The following is a 22,526-nucleotide window of genomic DNA, read 5'->3' on the forward strand; positions in this document are numbered from 1 at the left end:
GTAAACAGTTTATACATAGGGGGTGAAGGAGTGGAAGGCGGGACATGTCATGCCCTGGTGTAAAAGGACAAAGCCCAAGTTTCTGGCTGTGACACAAAAGATCTGGCCCCTGGCTGTCCCCTTGGCCTCATTCCTGGTCTTCTGCTCCCCTTATTTTCCACTCCAGCCTCACAGGCTTGTTTAGGTCTCAGGGTTTACACCATATCCTGCTCTGTTCCCCGGCCTTCTCAACGGCCTGGAGCTGCTTGAATCATGTTCTGCACCCCCTCCCCGCCCCCGCAAACCCCCGCCCCTGTTATTTGACTCTTGTCCATTATCAGGTACTAATCTTCCCTGATCCCTAAAAAATATTAGAGGGTCCTGGAATGTCTTCCTGTTGTGCTTTGTTCTTCTCACTCATCACTCTTATGTTTATTGCTTGGTTAACATTTTTTCTTCTTGTTGAACCATAAGGTCTGTGAAGGCAGGTCTGGGTGGTCTTGTTCCCTGAGTGTTTGGCATCTAAATTTTTAGTTGTTTATAAAGTGTAGCTATTACACGACAGGGACTCTGTAGAGAACGACAATGTTGCAAATGCACATCAAAACATCATAATGATTCAGGCTGAGAAAATCCCAGGCAAGGGTAATGCATTGTTTACTTACATGAAGTAATTCTATTTCTCCTTTATAAATTGCCTAACTTTAAACTGGCTGAGACTTGAGCAACTATAAAGATTAGGCAATCTGGGTCTGAGAATCCAGTTCTTATTCAGATTATGCAAATTATTCTGGGAAGCTTGGAAGAAGTAAATTAGCATCTTGGAGCATCAGTGTGGTTGACACTAACCTATTCACATCCCATCTCACATATCAAAAACTGCTATTGTCTGGGCAATGAAACCCGAGGGGCTCTGCCTTCATGGAACCTCCAGCCTAGTAAGGAAGACAAACAACCAGCCCCTAAACACGTGCATGAATATGTGCTTGCAGACTGAACAAATCATACCAGAACACAGACCACATAGTGACAGAGAATGAAGAGGGGGCACTACAATATGGTTAGGGAAGGAGGGCCTGAGGAAGTGTCACTGAAGGAAAAAGTCAGGGACAAGGTATTCCCAGGCAAAGGAAAGCAAGTTTGAAGTCTCTAGGACAGATGGTGGTTAGTGTGCTTGCGTCTCTAAGACAGCATCGTTATGTCTAGGATCCCAAGGGATTTCATTGCCTGGAACAGAGGAGACAAAGAAGAAAGTGCTCAACAGTAAGTGTGAGAGACGCAGGAGCCTTGTTATTTGGGTTTACGAAGTCAGCGCTACTCCCCTTGTCTGCAGGTTTCCTGAACAAGGATGTAACTCAGCAGCGTGTGCTGAGGTCTGCCAACCGTTGGCTACCTGTCTGTGATAAGAAAAAGAGCTGTGTAGATGTAAATCAACTCTGTCACCTGGAACACTTTTTGGTTGAGCTTATATATACATACACACATGTGCAAACACACACACGAGTAGCAAGGCTTCCTCAGTGAAAGAAATGGTGTGCTGCTTTGCACTCATGCTCGGATGTAAATTCCTTACCTGTCGCAGGCCAAACACTGAAAGATGTTCAGTGTGTGTGAATGTGTATTTGGTGGTGATGGCGTTGGGAGGAAGGGTTATGGCATGACCGAAGTCACTTTTCAAAATGATTTCTGTGACTACACAATAGAGAGTGAGGGGAAGAGTTAGGAGAAGAGATCTGTCAAAACCAGCTGGGACCAAGGTGATGGCAATGGACGTGGAAGGTTGTGGGCAGATCACAATGGATTAGAAGAAGGATTTGCACATGGATTGGGATATGAGGCATTCAGAGGGCAATTCAAACTCAGCCTCCAGGTTTCTGCCCTGAACAACTTCTTGAATATTCATCTTATTGATTGAGACGATAACAGTGGAGGATGGATTAGTTTAGATTTGAGGGGGAGGTGTGCGTAAATATTTATGGCAGTGGTTGTAACAGTGAACTTTTTAATAGAGTCTTTATGAATTTCCAAATTAACAAATGCTGGCAGAGTTCATATTTTTGTCTCATAAAGTGCTTCTTTTGAAAGCAAGAGAAAGAAAAAGAAAAAGTTGTGTTGAGATACAGGTGCTGGCAGGGGTTACACTAACTCATCAAATGGGAGACCTTTTCATCATGAATGAGTCAGCTCTGGGATGAGGTCGACTTCTATAGTTATCATGAACTTGAGAAGACTCATCGAAATTGTAAATGTTAGATCCATGAATACCAAGCATATGTCCAGGGTGAGGAATAAGTTTTGTCTTAACTGTCAACTCTGATTCATTTACAGTGGAAGCTCAGAGAACTCTTTTGAGGCTGCATCTGGATTGAGTGAGGAGGGGGCTGTCACAGATTTTTGGTGTCTACCTTGGCTGCAGGAGGAGCTGTGGCAGCAAGCAGGCCAAGTATTTGCTAGCCCTCTGTGTCTTTCAGGTTTAGAAAATGAGCTGGATGAGTGCCCTAATATGTGTGGCACTGCAAACACTGCGGCAGAACATGTGCTACACTTTGAAGAGAACTGTCTGCATGATTAAACCTGGAGCAGATTTCAAGAGCTGGAATACAAGGTTGTTACTGTTCCCTCCCTTGACCATGATATTTGAACCAAAGTTGACTGATAACAACTGAAATACCTTCAGGGATGTCAGTGCTGTTTAGCCCTGGGATCTATTAGGGATAGCTAAATGGCCTGCTGAAGACCGGGCAAATTCCTCAGGTCTGACTGTGCTAATCAAATGATAAGTCTGCTCCTGGTGATATGGCAGCCCATTCTCAATTTCCCTGATTTTATTCTGTGCACAATGGCTTTTGCTTTCTGTTTATTCCTTTCAGTTGAACTTGGCTCTATCATTCCTTTCGCTGTTTCCGAAGCTTCACCAGCAAATGGAGATCTTTTGCTTTCTTATTCCAAAGAAGATTTAGGTGACTGGGGTGAAGTATTTGGGATTGTCAAGGGGACAGAAGACCAGCTTGGATTCAGCCAAGAGTGGCAGCATTTTGATGGAACGCTGGGAAGGTTGCTGCCAAGCCCTGCTCAGGTTGTGGGGACAGGGAGGTTGATGTATGATGTTAGCAATGATTTTTCAAGGACTCTGCCAAGACTCCATGAATAATAATGACATTAGTTATTACCATGGTGAAGCCGAAGGGGAATAATGATCTCAGGAAGCTGATAGAACAAGTCACATCAGCTGTAGGGCCAAAAAGCCATGAACAGCCTCATTTTCTATTGCAGAGGAGACAGCGGTGATTTTTATAATTTAAGTACTTTTGTCAAGGAGCTGCAGAATGTACTGCTGGACAAGGGGAAGGTCCGATTCAAAAGAAATACTTTTAAGTTGACCTCAGATATTTGCTGTGGGTGTGAAAATGAATTGAGATAGTAAGTGTATGCCTGTTTATTTGTATGCTTGTTATTTGCATGCAGTCATAGAGTTGGAGATCCTTGAGCCCATCTAGTCTCAGCACTTTCAAACTCTTTATTTTTTTTATAATAGCACAGCTTAAAAATACACTTTTTGTTCAATTTCATTACAAACAGGTAAAAACAAAGATGACTGTGTAGGAGACAGAGTGCAGAGTCAAGAGCGTGCCCCATGTGTGTTCGTGCTTTTCTCTGCCACCTGGTTTTTCCACGAGACACCTTGTTCTGAGAACTCAGACTGAAAACCACTAGTTTCATGCAATCTCCTCATTTTGTAAAAAGGGGCTAAGGGGACTTACCCAGAAGCACACAATTAGTTACCTGGGGAACCACCTCCCTGTACAATGATGATCCTTCCCGATCCCTCTTTAATATTTCCTACTTCTCATGTCAACACGGTCTTACTCATTATCCTCTTCTTCTCATGTTGTTTGATAGGCTTCATCCCCATCACTGAAATTTTCATGACAGTTCAAAGAAAAGCATATCTAACTCCAGGAGCTCATGAGAGTGCAGTAGGGAGCATCAGAAGGAACTCATGAGAGTGCAGTAGGGAGCATCAGGGTGCAGTGACTTCCTCAGGTGAAGCCCGGCGCACCTGCTGCTGTCAGATGAGCCCTGTGAGTAAGCGTTCCAGTCCTGACCAGCGCTGGGGCGGGTGGCGGGGAGAATCTGACCGGTGGTCTCCTACTGTCCTCCCTGCCATGTGGTGGGAGAGAGTGATGAGAAATTCTCTGCAGATCTTGGGCTGTTTGAATGCAGCTTCACTTTCTCAGAATTGACATCATGTCTGGCCTTTGATAAATGATAAATTCTCATGTCGTGTTCTGTGAGATGTTTAATCCAGTGTAGTTAACAGTACCTGAATAAAAGAAGTGTTGATTTTATATGGACTTATATTTCTCAGGATATAAGCTCAATTTTTAGAGCTAGATGTGATCTTAGAGAATTTCCCATTCAACTTTTTTTCTCTTGTACTGAGGAGTTGAGGCCCAGAGTAGCAAGGAAATGTGTATGACGAAGCAGCTAGTGCAAGGCATGAACTCAGTCAACGCCCATTGCTTGGATTTGATTGAAAAATGATATTGTGTGTTCTCTAGTGAAAAAATATCTGTGCATGAGAGATTTTCATATCCCTTGTTGGGGAAAGATACCTAATAAAGACCCTTTAATATCTGGGGTCTTTACTTCACTTCCAGGGGATTTTCCAGTCCCTTCGGTCATTTTTTGGTCTGAGAGAGCAGTCGGAGTTTTATGCTGGGAGCATATTACAGTCAATGGTACTGGCTGAAATATTCAGATTAATGGGTGCACCTTTTGTTTTTACATCGAGTAGCATACTGCTTGATCCAATAGTTCTAATACTGTCAGAGGTATGGGTTGGAATTTCCTTGAGCTAACTCTCTAAGTTCAGACTCATGGCCACTGATTTCACCATCAAATATGGGTGGCCATCAGGCACATATGAGGCAATGGAGCTATGCAAGTCTATCATCTCTTTTAGAGAGATAAAGTGACCTACATATGACAATGAAGAGAGGGAAAAGCCTTCTTCATATTACTTCATCTTTAAGAGTAAATTGTCATTTTTCCTGTGCTGAAGGAGGGCTAATAGAGTTGAAAAGTGTAGGCTCTGGAGCTGAACGTGAGTATGAACCCAAGGCCTGCCTGTTAATAGCAGTGACCTTTGCTGAGTCATTTAACCTCACTGTGCATGCATTTTTGCATCATAGAGTAAGTTGGTAAAAGTAAATATCTGAAGATTAAATGAGTGAATACATGCATTTATTAGAATAGTCTGGCATAGAGTAAGCACTTAAATATTATCTTTTATTATTCTCATATGTCTAAAGACACCTAGAGTAACACAAACTTTTTACTTTTTAAAACTGTGACATGAGAGTAAGAAAAACTTGTTGTTTGAAGCAGCTACATTTTGAGATGATTTCTTATGCAGCTATAGATAACCATTACACACACTAACCATGACTGAAAGTCACAAGCAATATGGATATACTCTAGACAGAGTATGTCTGATATCTTATTCGTATTATTTTATGTACTCATTCAATTAGTATTTGCTATGTGCAAATTGTTGATAGATATGTATTTATTGTCATCTTATTGTTCATAGTTTTGATTTTCTTCTTTTTCTTAAATAAGTCCCTTTAACATTTCATATAATACTGGTTTGGTGATGTGGAACTCCTTTAGTTTTTTCTTGTCTGGGAATTAGATGTTTATTTGCCCTTTGATTCTAAGCGATAGCTTTGCTGTGTAGAGCAATCTTGGCTGGAGGTCCCTGCTTTACATGGCTTTGAGTATTTCTTGCCAATCCCTTCCAGCCTAAAAAGTTTATTTTGAGAAATTAGCTGATGGTCTTATGGGAATTCCTCTGTAGGTAACTAACGTCTTTTCTCTTGTTGCTTTTAAGATTCTCTCTTTATCTTTAACATTTGGTATTTTAGTTTTGATGTATCTCAGAGTGGGCCTGTTTGCATCCATCTTGTGTGGGACTCTATGGTTCCTAGACTTGCATGTTTATTTCCTTCACCAAATTAGGGAGTTTTCTCTCATTATTTTTTGAAATAGATTTCTAATTTCTTGCTCTTTCTTTTCTCTTTCTGGTTCCCTTATGATACAAATGTGGGATTTCTTGAAATTGTCTTGGAGGCTGCTTACACTATCCTCATTTTTTTGGATTTTTCTTTCTTCTTGTTTTTCTGATTGTATTTTGCTTCCTTATGTTCCAAATCATTGATTTGATACTTGGCTTCATCCACTCTACTGTTGTTTCCATGTAAATTGATATTTATTTTAGTTAGCATATACTTTTTCTTTTTTAAGTATGTTTTATTGATTATGCTATTACAGTTGTCCCATTTTTTCTCCCCGTCTACCCAACACCCCCTCTCCCACCAGCACTGCCACCCTTAGTTCATGTTCATGGGTCATACATATAACTTCTTTGGCTTCTCCATTTCCTACACTATTCTTAACTTCCATCTATTTTCTACCTACAACTTATGCTCCTTATTCCCTGTACCTTTTCTCTCATCCTCCCCCACTCCCTTCCCACTGATAACTTTCTATGTGATCTCCATTTCTGTGATTCTGTCCCTGTTCTAGTTGTTTGCTTAGTTTTAGTTTGTTTTTTAGATTCAGTTGTTGATAGTTGTTTGTTGTCATTTTACTGTTCATAGTTTTGATCTTCTTCTTTTTCTTAGATAAGTCCCTTTAACATTTCATATAAGAAGGGCTTTGTGATGATGAACTTCTTTAACTTGCCCTTATCTGAGAAGCACTTTATTTGCCCTTCCATTCTAAATGAAAGCTTTGCTGGATAGAGCAGTCTTGGATATAGGTCCTTGCCTTTCATGACTTTGAATACTTCTTTCCAGTCCCTTCTTGCCTGTAAGGTTTCTTTGTAGAAATCAGTCTTATTGGAACACTTCTGTAGGTAACTGTCTCCTTTTCTCTTGCTATTTTTAAGATTCTCTCATTTTCTTTAATCTTGGGTAACTTAATGATGATGTGTCTTGGAGTGTTTCTTCTTGGATCTAACATTTTTAGGACTCTCTGAGCATCCTGGACTTGCATGTCTAGTTCCTTCACCAGATTGAGGAAGTTTTCCTACATTATTTTTTCAAATAAGTTTTCAATTCCTTACTCTTCCTCTTCTCCTTCTGGAACCCCTATGATTCTTTGGATAGTTTAAAGTTGTCCCAGAGGTTCCTAAGTCTCTCTCTATTTTTAGGAATTCTTGTTTCTTCATTCTGTTCTGGTTCAATGTTTATTTCTCCCTTCTGTTCCAATTCATAGATTTGAATCCCAATTTCTTTCCCATCACTGTTGGTTCCCTGTATACTTTCTTTATTTCACTTTGCATAGCTTTTACTTATTCCTCTATTTTGTATCCATACTCAATAATTTCTGAGAATCCTGATTACCAGTGTTTTGAACTCTGCATCTGATAGGTTGGCTATCTCCTTGTCACTTAGTTCTTTTTCTAGAGTTTTGATCTGTTCTTTCATTTGGGTCATATTTCTTTGTTACATTGTAAGGGGCAGAGCCTTAGGTATTCACCAGGGTGGGGCAATCCACTTCACTACATTGTGGTGCTGTATGTGGGGAAGGGGCCAGAGAGGGAACAATGCTGCTTGCTTGGCTCTTGCCCTGCTTTCAAGTCATTTCCCCTGCTACCTACAAGCAAATTGGGGCTTTCTGGTGCCAATTCCTCTGTGAATGGGTTTGTGTACATTCTAGGACCACCTGGGTCCCACCAACAGACTCTCTTGTGAGACTAGGAGTTGTTTCCACTGCCACAACACCCACAGATTTTTACAACCAGAGGTTTTGAAGTTTTATTTCCCTTGGTGTTGTCCTGGGTTGCCCCATCTGTCTCACTCCCCAGTTGTTCCTCTTGGCTTATCCACATGTGGGGCTGCCTGGCCTATCAGCCACTGCCTTGCCCAACTGTTCCTGTGCCTTGCCACGTGTCCCCTCTGTCCTGGCTGCCCATCTCTGCCCCTCCTACCAGTCTGGATATGAATGTTTCTTCTTTAACTTTTGGTTGTCAGATTTCCGTATGGTTTGATTTTCTGGCAGTTCTGGTTGTTTTTTGTTTTTAAATTGGTTGTTGTCCTTCTTTTCATTGTGCAAGGAAGCAAACCATATCTATTTATGCCTCTATCTTGGCTAGAAGTCATAATTAGTGTATCCTTTGGTTCTGACTGGATCTCTTTTATGCTGCTGAGGTCCTCAGTAAGCTTCTTGAGCATCCTTATAATCAGTGTCTTGAGCTCTGTATCTGATAGATTGCTAATCTCCATTTTGTTTAGTGCTTTTTTTTTGGAATTTTGATCTATTCTTTCATTTGGGACATGTTTCTTTGTTTCCTCATTTTGGCAGCCTCTCTGTGCTTGTTTCTATGTATTTGGCAGAACTGCTATGACTCTCTGTAGCATGCTCTAATATAGTATCGTGTCCTGAAGGGTCCAGTGGCACAGTGTCTATCACTCAAGGTGGGTACTCGAGGTTCACCCTTCATGTGGGCTGAGTACATCCTTCTCTTGGAGATGAGGCATGACTGCTGTTGGCAGGTCAAGGGGAGGGATTTGCCCAGGGCAGTCAGCTGCAAGGATTGGGTATGACCACTGACCACCAACCTCCACTCTCTGTGGAGTATCATTTGTGTGTGGGCCAGGTGGTGCTGCTCTGACATGGTCTGTAGCTGTTTACTGGGTGCGCAGGCTCTGGGGTCTCCTGGGTGTAGCAGGCCAAGGTTAACCCCTGCCTGTGTTTCACCCAGGGCCAACTTGCTTCAGCTGTAAAGCAGTCTGATATGTCTGCTACTTATGCTGGGCTTGGAGATTCCCACACAAAGACAAGCTGTGAATCTAGGCTGGTTACTGCTCATGCTGGGTCTGGGGCCCCTTAGCAAGAGGTTTGGGGGCTAGGGACTCACTGAGGCTAGCTGTTGCTTATGTGAGAGGATTTAGGAAGTTGAGGAGTATGAGCCTGCTGGCTCTGTAGTTCTGTTGGGGGGAGGTTTCAGAAAATGTACAAAGGCCTCTGTCTGCCTTTTGGTGTGGGAAAAAGCTGTCCCCCAGCTTTTGCCTTGATGCTGGACACTTCAGTTCCCCTGTATGTCACTGGTGCCTTTTTAGCTGTTACCCTGGTGCTGGAGCTCAGAGTCAGTCTGATTAAACCTGTGCTTGGATTGTTTAAGAGGTACTGCTTGGGACTCCAGAAATTTCTTCCACCAACACAATCTACACTGGTTTTTGCAGCCAGGAGTTATGGGGGCTTATTTTTCTTGCACTGGAACTCTGTGCTGGGGGACCTGGTTAGGACTGGGACCCCTTGCTCCTGAGATATCCCTCCCAATTTTTTATCCACCACATGTGAATGAGGGACCAGCCTGTTCCATATCTCTGTCCCTCCTACCAGTCTACACAGATGTGGTTTCTTTAATTCTGCAGTTGTCAAACTTTCATTCTACGTGATTTCTGACAGTTCCGAGTGATGGTTGTTCTATATTTTTATTTCACTTTTGATGTAGTTGTGCAAAGAGGTGATCCGTGTTTACCTATGCTGCCATCTTGACTGTAAGTCCAAAAATTAACTTAAAAAAAAAGACTCAGTCTTTGCTTTCTAGGAAAAGGCAAGCTTGCAAAATTTGTAGCAAACATATATATTTAATTTTACTAACTTTTTAAAAACTATGACTATAAAGGTTTAATTTATTGACTTTGTAATTAAATAATTTTGCTACATTAATAAAACAAATCAAAACCCCCTTCTCATTGTTTAAGTGAATTTCATCATCTGTCTTACTTTCTATGTTCATGAAACTCTGAGACATTGCTGAATCACATAGATTCTTTTGGGCAGGTTTTTCTTGTTATTGAAAGCCAGAATTGGTGGAAAGTCTACGTTTCTCTGACTTTATTCAATCAGCTGTGCCTCGTTGGGTGATACTAATGTGACACACCCTGAACCAGGTGAAGTAAGGGTGGGTGGATAAGCAGGGTGAGGACATAAACATGATAAGACATTGTCTCAGTTCCCAAAGGGCTTAGGGGATGAGAGGTGGGGTAGGGTGGAGAAGCAAAGAAACATATAATGGCCCTTGCCTTCAAAGAGCTCACAGTCTAGAGAGAAAGACTATCAGTAAATAAATTACTATTTTGTGATTTGTCTCTCGAAGCTGTGAGATGTGTGCAAAGTGCTAAGGGAGCACAGAAAAGGAAGTGACTAAGACAGCCTGAGGAGACCAAGGAAAGCTTCAGACATGGTAAACTGGGTCAAAGTATGAGTAACTATATGAGTCAGATAAAAGAGAGGGTGAGCTTCAGGCAGGGGAAACTGCAAGTGTAAGGGCACTGACACACAAAAGTTGGCAGTATTAGGGCAGCAGGAGCAGTTCAGAAAGTGCACAGGACCACCTGCTTCAATGACACATCATTACTCAAGTTCCTTAGCTCAGCTGGCAGAGCCTGGCATGAGGCAATCCCTGCCCACCTTCCCCAGCCATTTATTGCTTCATGACCACCAGCCACACCAGCTCCTTTTTTCCTCTGGATCACCCTAATCATGATCACTTCAGAGCCACTGCACTTACTACTTCTCTTTTCTGGAATATTCTTTCCCATCTGTTCACTTGGCTGACCCCTTATCATTTTTCAGGTCTTACTTCCTCAGTGAGACCATCTAGGGCTGTTTTTCCTGAAGCAAGTCACTGCTAGTCCCTATCACAGCACAGATCACATTGTGTAGAACACAGTGTGACCTATAATTATTTTTTTTCTGTTAATTTGTTTATTACCTGCCTGCTGCTCTGAAATATATCATGAGATGTGAGGGTAGGGACACTGTTTTGTTCCTGTTGTGTCTGTCCATGGTGCTCAGGTCAGTTACTGACACTGTGCTTGTTGGAAATTTGTTGAATGAAGAAATGAAAACATCAATGAATGAGTAAATGAATGAACAGACAGATGAATGAATGAATGAAAAACTCAAAGAGAGACTGGTCTGAGTATCTTCCATTTGCTTTTCCAGGTCCCATTTCTACCTTTCTCCAGTTCTGTGTCATGGAAGGCTAACCTATATGAACCACATCAATATCTATTTTCTTGGTTGGATTCAACCAAGAGAGAAAAGCTAAGGGAGAGGAGAGAGTCAGTTGGGATGGCTTCCACCTGGCTGCATCCCTCCCCTGATGGCCTCTGTAAGGGCTCTCTCTACTTTTAGGGAAGGGTAAGGTGCTCCCTTCTTTCATCGCTTTTAGGGGAATGACACTTTCTCCTATCTTTTCATGGCACTTTCCCTTGTGGTTTCTCTGTACTCTACCTACACCTTTGGAGGTAGTCCCTCTATTAATCTCTTTTCAACTGAAGTATGCCAATTTGTTTCCTGTCAGGATCTGGAGAAATACAAGAGGGCTAGAACCAAGTTAAGAAAGGCCTTGAACACATGTAAGCAGCTCACACCATATTCATGTGGAAATGGAGAACTGGGAAAGATAGAGCTTCATGCAAGGGCATGACATAACCCAAAGGGTGAGGCAGACACTTGGGGTCAGTGTAGATCATGTTCTCCAAACTTCTGAGAGTGCATTCCCCATCACTGAAAAATGCTTGACCATGTCCTGCTAATATATGCATATCTATTTATTCGCAAATTATATACATGCATGCTTGTACTAATAAATTTTGTGTAAAGTATAAAAGTAGTTATTAAAAAGGACAAGATAAAGATAAAATAATATATACTTAAAATATTTAAATTGAATTTTAAGGTATTTTTAGCTAAAACTCATACTATTACTATGCTGATTGCTTTATTTTAAGTGTTTTATTAAAATGATAACTATATTTCAATATACACTTAGAGTGGCATTCATCATTAAGGGGTACACACAAATTCATATTCCAAATCATCTTTGTGATAACTTCAGTTGGGGTACAGGTAGTTCAATCTCTTATCACATCTAACTATAATTGTTTTAGACATGTAGTATGGTGACAAGGCACTTCTAAAAAGTGTAATTTGCTTATTCTTTTTTTATATCTCTAGCAAAGAAAATAAAGGCATTATAATAATGACCATTTATTAAATACAAAACTTGGTCCAAATGATTAAATACAGACTGAGAACCAGGAGTTTTCTGTACAATTTTAATCTCATACTAAAAAAATGGCCAGAGGCTTTTGATACATGGTTTAAATAGAACTTCAGAACAATCCTGAAAAATCAGTATTATTTTTACCCTTTTATAATGAGGAACCTTTTTACAAACATGGAAAGATCAAAGCATTTTCCCAGTAGCTAGTAAGTGTCAAAGAAAGCTTCAATTTAAACTCAGATCTGCCTCTGTCCAGAAGACTTAGGGAAATTTGGGATGCTTTTATCAGATGACCTTGATTTTTCTCAATAAAATAGCAGAAGAGGCTAAGTGGACTTAAAAGGCTACCTTCAGATAAAATTGGGGTGAAATGTGCTGATTACCCAGCTGGAAGACAGAGCACCTGGGAAGCTATTTCCTTTGCTCTTCACATTCAGACCAAGAATCTGACATTCTCCCCATGCATCAAATTACTCTTAAACCTTAATGGTTTCCCTGTGGTTCCTTCCTCCCCGGCTGGAGGTACCCTTGTTTGGCACTTATAGTTAATGCTATAAGTGAGTAAGTGTTTGGTTGGGATAAAAACCAAATAATTCATGTTTCATTTATTTGTTATTTTTGGTTTATCGCTATGGAATCCAAGTTGCAAGATGTGATGAATGTCAAATAACATTAAGGAGAAAATGGCAAGAGACCACACAAAAAAACACCTGAGGAAGAAGGCCACGATTACAAGATGTACCAACCTTAACGAGGACATCTATTTTGTTAGTCGGGCAAATGTGTGAATATCAGTCGTAGTGTCTATGGAGCTATGGACTCCATCACATTCATAAACTTTCCTGAGACTCTTGAGTCTGACCAGCCTCTGTCTCCTTTTACAGAGCACCACACCTTCAAAGTGTCCTGAGTATTGTAAAGGATACAGGGGTGGGCATGTCTTAGCACAGGTGTTAGGAAGATAGCCTGGAGATTAAGTGAGGGTACAGAGTGAGGTCAGTATCCAGACAGAACTAAATAAATTTTAGAAGAGCAATTATGGGGGTGGAAGGGAGACTAAGAAGTCAACCAGAAAGGAGCAGGTGATTGCTGAGTTACACAGGAAAAGAGCTCTTCAAATGTCCTAGCTCTTTAAACACGGAGCTATCTACATGTTTTCATATATACCTGCAGAGAAGGCTGGTGAAGAAACAAGTGATTTCAGCTCTTAACCAGTACATTTTCAAAGATTATAGTCTAGGGTGGGAGGGAAGAACAGAATTATGTGCCTGCAATGTAGTTCATAGTAATCCACTGGGGTGCCATGAGAAACTCAAAGCATTATGTTAAGAGCATGAAAAAGTAGCACCTTAAATATGTTTGCTATTATTTTTTGACAGACTAGGTTAAGCAGTTCACATTGTTGAAGACTGAGATTTTATTTACAGCTTGGGCAGTTTTGGAAGGTGTTAAGATTCTTTCATAAGCCTGTAGAGTGTAATGTTTCTACTGGGACATACACGTGTGGGCCTACACACACAAGGGTGCGAGCCCCTGTAGTTGGGGACCAGGGACAAAGCACCACTGCTGTCGTCCTGCCATGGGCCTCTCAATCTCCTGCCAGCGATCAATAGTGCAATCACTTGAATTTGGTGGGGGAGTGAAGGAGGGAGTGGAAGGGGGAAACCCTGAGTAGTTAAAGGCTATTTTAAAAAAACTCACTAAACCTAAGATGTGTCCACTCCTTCCTATATGCAGCCCCAACCAAAGCTAACTATTCCTTCCATTTAACTCCTGTTGACTCCCTCTTCTGTCTCCTCAGCGGGCACTGTAATACCTTTAACGTGAGTTTTCAACTCAACATCGCACGCTTTCCCACTTTTTCCTCACATTACTCGCCTCCTTCTCTAATAGCAGATGACCTGTTCCCCTGTTTTCCTGGGAAGATTTATCTCACTTTAACTTTCTTAATTTCCACATCAAATTCTTCCGGTTTCTCACTCTTGTACTCAGTCAGCATTTCTCTCTTCCCTCTGCCTGGGCACGCAGTCATGTTCCAGTGTTCATCTCCCTTCCTGTTGGTTTCACTTCCTCTGCTAGACAAGTGCTCAGCTTTCTCTTTCTGCTCAAAATACCTGTTTCCTCTGGACATTTTAGCTTTGTTTCTCGAGATACCATCTCAATGCACAACTAGCCCTTACTGTTAACATTTCAAAATGTTATTTTATACTTATCACTTTATTTTATGACTTACGGACTCTTTTTAGCTCCTTCTGTTCTTTGAGTACCACATATGGAATGGTTGAAGGACAAAGGGGTGTCTGGTTTGAAGGAGACTCAAGTTCACCTGCAATTGTGTTCAAACACATGAAGACCTCTCAGGTGGGAAAAGGATTACTTTTCTTATAAGCATAAAATGAGGATTTTTTAATGAACAAGGAACAGCCACAGAGAGGCAAATGTTTAAAACAAATCAAGATGAATTTTGTTACCACTGGAATTAACCAGAGATGGAATGGGCTGCTGTGGATAGAGCAGGTTCCCTGCTCCCATAGGCATTCAAACTCAGGTCAGGCTGTTGTGGAACAGATTCAGTCATCAGGTGAGCTCTCAGAATGCTTCTGAGTCCTGAGACAGTGTGGTTCTCACAAAGTCATTTCCAAGTTCTCTTTCATTTGACTTCTTTGCAGCATACAGTGTCGCTGTGTTCATGTTATGTTTATTTTTTTGTTTTGAGTATACACAAAAAATAATGGTCATTATGAAAAATTTTAAGGTGTACAAGGTTTGCAAATGTGTAAGCCCTCCTATGTCTTCCTCATTCTTTCCTGCTCACCAAGTCATTACTTTAAAAGTTGGGTGAGGGTTTTTATGTGGAAATGTGAGTATCTTTCTGTCCAACTATATATGCGTCTTTAATAAAATGGACTTGTGCTTTATCTAGTTCTTTGCAACTTACTTTTTGTTAGACTGCCTTCTGGTCAGTATATAGTTCTACCTCTCTGTTTTGATGGCTGCACAGAATTCAATAGTATAAATCAGAGATCAGCAAACTTTTTCCTTAATGGATCTGAAAGGATTTGAATGCAAGCTTTTATTTGGGAGGAAATGTTTAGGAATGCAGAGAAGTAAAATAGTGAAGGCAATGCACCCGATAAAGAATGCATTAGAGATGAGATGCCTGCTTTGGACAACTGGAGTTCAATTCCTCTAGGGATCTCTGGGAAACAGTACAGACCATGCACCCAGGAATTATTCCATCTTAGGATAAGGGGGCTTGTGTATGTATTCAAATTCTGTTGCTATTTGAAGGAGAGCTCTTCTGGACTGCCTCACTGTTGGAAGGGAGTGCTCCCTCCTGCAGAGAAAGCTATCAGGCAGTGGGGAGTCAGTGGTTTTTCTTTAGACTTCATCTTAGATTTGTGGTCTCAAGTGAATGAAGTTTTTGAAGTAATCTGAGAAGTGCCAGGCACAGTATACGAATCTTCTGGGTATCATAAGAGACTTTCTATTTAAATGTTTGCAATTCATCCTGAGGACTTCCACTGAAATACTCCAAACAGGGCATAGAGTATAACTATGGCTCATATAGCTTCTGTAGGGTATAAAGATCACTAGTGAGAAGATTAAGAAGACATTTCTTCTGATGGAAGAGATCTAAAAGCTGAACATGAGGCACAGAAGGGACTCCCACTGATTACATGCCAGTTATGTACCAGGGGCAGTGCTAAACAATTCTGTATGCCTTTTCAAACTTAATGAATTTAATAATGGCAGCCACCTTGTAAAGAAGTTATTGTACACTTGTTTCACAGATGAGAAAATTTAAAAAAAAACTAAAGTTTGTAGGGTAAAGTGATTTGTCCAGTAGTATAAAATGTATCAGTTATCTTCACAAGAATGCTGCATAACAAATGACTGCAAAATCTAGTGCTTAAAGATAGTGTTTATTTGGTTAACAAGCCTGCAGGTTGGTGATTTAACTGGACTCAGCTGGGTCTGAGTTGGGCTCCCTTACATGCTTGGGAGTCAGCTGACTGTCAGCAGATTAGGATTGCTTTGGCTGGGATGATTGGGAGGCCTTCACTACGTTCCACTTGTCCCTCGCCAGTGGGCAGGCTCTGGTATGTTCTCATGGCAATGACTGAGAACAAGAGCAAAACCAGAAACATGCACGCACCTTTTTAGCCCACTGCTTACAACATATCTGATAAAAACCCATTGGCCCAAGAAAGTCACATTGCTTCGACCAGCATCAGAACTTGGATGCAGGCAGGGTTGAAGAATTAGAGAGTTGATGCGACCAATCAACCAACTTGACTACTAAATATCAGCTGAGGTTTAAACCCCAAAGACTGCCAATTGTTATGTACCATGATGATTTGAAAAGGAAGCCCCATCTGAATTGGTCCTAGAAAGTGTTATCACTGTTTTTCAGAAAAGGTGCATTTATCTAATCCTCTGCATTTTTGCATTGTTTTAATTCATTTTCTGACCCAAGATGAATGTGACTCAGTTTATTTATTTTTATATTTTATTTTGTAGAGAAGGTGCTAATAAGTAGAGAACTCCAACACCATTTTTACTGATGAGAAATTTAGTCAGTGACCACTGGGCTTTATAAACCTCAATAAAGAGTGATTCTGAATATGTATAACTTTATCCTTCCAGTCATTTTGATATTTTTCAAGAGCAGATGGATAAAATGAGATGACTATGACTAATTTGCATTTAAAAGGCTTAACATGGCAGCTTAGCCCAAGATGACTGCAAGTTCAATATAAAAGGTCAGAAATATTTGTCCACCAACCAAGACTGTGTCACTAAGGAGCACTGGGACTGCTCCCACTGCCCTGGGGAGCCTTGACGTAGGAATGCATTCTTCTTCTTCTTTTTAAAGAAAAGTTGTGACCAACTCTTTGTGTCCCGGTAGGAGAAAAGAATAAGACTTGACCTTTTTTTGTTCCAACAAAGCCTGCAACTGCTTCATTCCATTGTCCTAACGTGGATCATCTGTCAGTCGTCAGCCCTCTTTCCAGGACAGAGCCGCATTCTTCGGACGTTGTGACTTTGCTGTGTGGTGTCCTTTCTCATCTCGTTTTGGAATTTAAAGGAAAAAAAAGACCATGAAAAATGTGTAAGTTGGATGCTATTCATTCACTTATTTATAAATAAATGGAAACTGACAGACACCTCTTCAGAAAATGTTTACTATATGGACAAGTGTTGATGACATGGGCTGAAAGACACAGTCTGGTGCCACCAGGACCAGCTGCTCCTTCAGTAGTTACCATTGTGCAGCTTCACTTTCGCTTTGGCTTGGCACATGCATTTCAGCCTGCCTGACATTGTGTCTCCGGGGTACTTTATCTCTGGCACTGTCTGCAGAGACAAAAGATGGGCCTTTTTACCAGGCCTGAAAGCTCGAGCTTTGTGTGTTCTTAATCTCTGGTGTTACTGCTGCTTATTTAAGGATCTTGCCTGATGCCAATGGATGCATCTGCTATTGGCCCAGCAACGTTGCTTCATGGACATGGCACTTGATTATTTTGTTCTTCATGGTGCCATGCTGACATTTGCTAAGTTGGACAAGTGTGTCTATTTCCAGTTCAGAAGAAACATTTCTCATTGCTTGGCTAGGGGAGCAATAGATTAAGCTGTTGTGTATATAAATACAGTAGATCTCAGACTAGCTCAAATCACAGATCCTGGATGACCCTTCTTCAAGTACTCCAAGGGGTGCTATTTACAAGGCTTTTGGGGAATTGGTGGTTGGATTCCTTGGGAGTCCAAGAAATTTACCTTCCTGTATGAATTCTAGATAGTACAGGCCTGTTACGCAGTTACAACTGGTTAAGCCCTTATCTATTAATCCATCAATCAATTGATCAATCAACCAGCAAGAATATATTTAGCAGCCACTCAGGTGCACTGTGTTGGGCTCTGCAAACACAAAGAGGCATTACCTTGCTTTAATTTTATTACATTCTACAATTTGATTAAGAAAAGTACATATGTGCACAAATTGCACACCCACACAAGGCATTGTTCAGTGTATTCAGAGAGAAAGATTTCCAAAAGGGGGAGCTCACCATGAGCTGAAATGCCTGAAGAAGACTTCCTTGGGAGAAATGAAATGTAAACCTAGTGTGAAAGACTAAGTGATGATACGCTGAGGGTTGAGTGAACCCAGATGAATAACAACGTCGTCATAAGCAGCTACTCTTCGGTGTGCAATGATCGTTTTAGAAAATGAACCCCCTGACGCTTTGAACATCACATTTGTGTCATTTGCAGTTACTTTCTGCATCTTCCAGAGACTTCAGAAACTGAGGGGAAAGGGCTGACGTTTAATAACCACCTTCTGTTTGCCACGCAGTGCTATCTGCTGTGCATGTGTTATCTCAGTTAGTTCTTCTGCAGTTCTGGGAGCTGCTGCTGTTTATAGATGAGGAAACTGACACTGAGAAAAGTTAGGTCACTCGACCAGTTCTCATACTTATCAAGTGACAACCCTCCGCATTACTTACACACAGCTGATAACTTAATTGATTTTAAGGTAGTCAACAGAGCAGAAAAATTTAATATCAATGCTTTTTGCTCAAAATAATATTTGAGCAATGGCTGATGTGGCTCAGTTGGATGGAGCATCATCCTGTAAACTGAAAGGCTGTGGGCTCGATCCCCAGTCAGGGTACATACCTAGATTGTGGGTTCAGTCCCCAGTTGGGGTGCATATGGGGGCAACTGATGGATGTTTCTCTCTCTCTCCCTCTCCCTTCCTCTCTCTCTAAAAGCAAAGTAAAAGTATCCTTGGGTGAGAATACAAAAAAGTATTTGAATTGTTGCTTGTTAGATGGGTATATTGTCAGTAATTACAAAAATGGATTAAAATGAATACAAGCAAAAAGTAACAGCAAAGGGAAATAAATTAAAACAGTTGATGTATATTCTTTTGGAACACGAATGCCATAGAGTATGTCTGGTGGCACTCGTAGAGGAAAATGTGTGTGTGTGTGTGTGTGTGTGTGTGTGTGTGGTATGGGGCTATGTGAGGAATTTGGTGGACTCTGTCAGAGACGTCCTCATAGAGCCAATGTCTGATATGTTAGATTCTATTACAAAATGATGAACAGTTCCACTCTGGCTCTCAAGGTGACAGATGTTTTATGACTAAAAAATTGCTTTGGGAAAACCACAATAGACCCACTGCTGCTAAAATACTCAGCCAGAAATACAAGGAAAAACATTGGGAAATGGAGACTTGGTAGCACATGTTTGAGGTAAGATTCTCAGAATTTCGTCTGTGAGTCGTAGCCTCGCCTGGACCAATTGTTGTCCCATGGGCCTCCTCCCACAGAGTCAGGACCCTTTCACATGCTTGGCCATCCGCACTCTGCTGTCTTGCATGAAGGAGTAATGCAGGTTCCTGCTCCATTCCCTGCCAGTCCCCAGGGCAGTGGCTTGGTGGGACAATGGACTGGGGAACTTGAGCAAGCAGTTGCTTGCAGGCTTAGCTTTTCCAGAGTCCCTTAGCTATTCTTGGTGAATTTCCAGAAGGATAATTCCTTTTAACAGAACTCATTCCCTTTGTGACGTCTGGCTGGAAACATCACCTGGCCTCTCCGTATGCCTGGCTCTTGCATTTTGAGCTTCTGTGTGGACCAGTTAAAACAAGCATCCCTGCACCCTACAAGCAGGGCTAGATGTCTTCAAAGGCCGAGGGCCGTTTTGAGGATACATAGCATGCATGAAGCCCTCAGCCCAGTGCCCAGCACATGTTATTGGCCCAGAGTTTCTAGCTATGATTACCGTTTCCCCTAGGGGGACATGGAATGTCCCCTATTCCATGGTTTGTATCCCTCTATTCCATTTTAATGTTTCTCAACTTGGAACCAGTCTTACCATCTATGTGTACTTTGATTTTTATGTTTCCTTTTTACAGAATAAAGCTATCATGAAATTGGTGGTAAGTTCAGCACCAATAGTGTCTTAGAATTGAAGATATATAATATTATCACTACATTTTATTTTTCTGAGAAAAAATGTCTCCTATGGAGTTGAGTCTTAATTTGAGGGAAGAAAAGAGGAATGTTTGAGGTTGTCACAGAGAGGCATTTTGAAGAAGTTTCTGGGTAAATATGAAAGGAGGCCATTGTGAGAAAGCTTTCTGGAAACCAGAAGATTATGAGAATGGATGGCTTTTGTTTCTCTATCAAGTCACCTGTGTAATGCTTTTCTAACAAAACACAAGAAGTTTACTTAACTAGTAAAGTGTCCCACAAACTGAGATTCTATTTATAAAACACTCCCCTTCAAGAAGCTCCAAGTGCTTGGCAGACATTTTCTAGTAAACCCTTACAAAACGCATGTGCAGTGAGGCCCACGGTGAGGGAGAGCAGGAATGCCGGAGTCATTTCTACTTGTCTGTTTTAGGACACATTTAACTCACTTCTCCAAAGTCCGAAGATCATGGACAAGTTTGTGGAGCAGCTGTTTCCTAATGGCACAGTGATTTGTCTGTTTGCTGAATGTGATTTCCACTCATCAAGTGTTTTTTTCTCCTTCCCATTCTACTTATTTGGATAAATATTCAATTAAATTTTTTTCCAATTATAGTTTACAGTTAATATTATATTAGTTTCAGGTGTACAGCATAGTAGTGACACGTTTATATAACTCAGGAAGTGACCCCCCGGTATACCCCCTTGACACCATGAACAGTCATTACAACATTAGTGACTGTATTCACGATGCTGTTCTCTACTTCCCTGGGGTTATTTTGTAACTGACTATTTGTACTTCTTAATCCCTCACCTTTTTCACCAGGCTCCCAGCCCCCAACCCCCACAACTATCAATTTGTTCTTTGTATTTATGAGTCTGTTTTGTTTAATCATTCATTTTGTTTTTCAGAGTCCACACATAAGTGAAATCATATGGTATTTGTTTTTTTTTTCTGTCTAACTTATGTTACTGAACATAATACCCTCTATATCCATCTATTTTGTTGCAAATGCTAAGATTTCTTTTTTTTATGGCTGAGTAATTCAATTTTCTTGTATATATGTACTACCTTTTTTATCCAACTATTGATGGACATTCAGAGAGCTTTCATATTTTGTCTATGTAAATAATGCTGCAATGAACATAGGAATGCCTATATCTTTTTAAATTAGTGTTCTGGATTTCTTCAGATAAATACTAAGAAATGGGATTGCTGGGTCATAAGGTAGTTCTATTTTTAATTTTTGAGGAACCTCCATATGTATTCCACAGTGGCTGCACCAATTTGCAATCCCACCAACAGTGCATGAAGGTTCCCTTTTCCTTACATCCTCACCAACACTTGCTGTTTGCTAATTTTTGATAATAACCATCTGACAAGTGTGAGGTGGTATCTCACTGTGGTTTTAATTTGCATTTCTCTAGTAATTAGTTGATATCAAAAATCTTTCCATATATCTATTGACCATCTGTATGTCCTTTTTGGAGAAGTGTCTACTGAAGTCCTCTGCCCATTTTTACTTGGATTGTTTATCTCTTTGGTGTTAAGTTGTATGAGTGTCTTAGATATTTTGGATATTAACTCCTTATTGGATGTATCATTAGTGAATATCTTCTTCCATTCAGTAGGTTGTCTTTCTGTTTTGTTGGTGGTTTTCTATGCAAGAACTTGTAAATTTGTTATAGTCCCATTTATTTATTTTTTCTTTTGTTTCTCTTGTCTGAGGAGAAATACCACCCCCCCCCCCCAATTACTAAGAACAATGTCAGAGAGTTAACTTGCCTATATTTCTCTCTAGGAGTCTTATGGTTTGGAGGTCTTACCTTTAATTCATTTTGAGTTTATTCTTGTCTATGGTGTAAGAAAGTAATTTTTTTTTGCATGTATCTGTCTAGTTTTCCAACACCATTTATTGAAGAGACTGTCTTGAACCCACTGTATATTGTTGTCTCCTTTGTCATAGATTAATTGACCATTTAGGTGTGGGTTTATTTCTGGGCTCTCTATTTGATTTCATTGATAAATGTATCAGTTTTTGCACCATTACCATGCTGTTTTGATTACTATAGCCTTGTAGTATAGTAATCAGGTAGCCTTTGATATCAGGTAGTGTGACCTTTTTTCCTTCTCAAGGTTGTTTTGGTTGTTGATGTTCTTTTAGGTTCCATATAAAATTTAGGATTATTTGTTTTGGACAGAAAAAATTCTGGTATGTTAACCAACTGGGTTGAGCTATTAAAATGATTGGCAATTTTCTATCTAGTAAGTTAAAACCTAAATGTCTGTTCTTCTTATTATAAACTTTGGAAGGTGGGGATGGCTGAAGTGGGGGTAGTGGTAGGGGGAAAGGGAGACAAATGTACTTGAACAACAATAAAAAAAGACTTAAAAAACTTATTTTACAAACTTAAAAGTTGGACACTTCTTAAAGACCATTATTAAAAGAATGGGTGTATCTTTAGATATAATT

The sequence above is a fragment of the Phyllostomus discolor genome, chromosome 2, assembly GCF_004126475.2.
Source record: "Phyllostomus discolor isolate MPI-MPIP mPhyDis1 chromosome 2, mPhyDis1.pri.v3, whole genome shotgun sequence".
Classification (NCBI taxonomy): Eukaryota; Metazoa; Chordata; class Mammalia; order Chiroptera; family Phyllostomidae; genus Phyllostomus; species Phyllostomus discolor.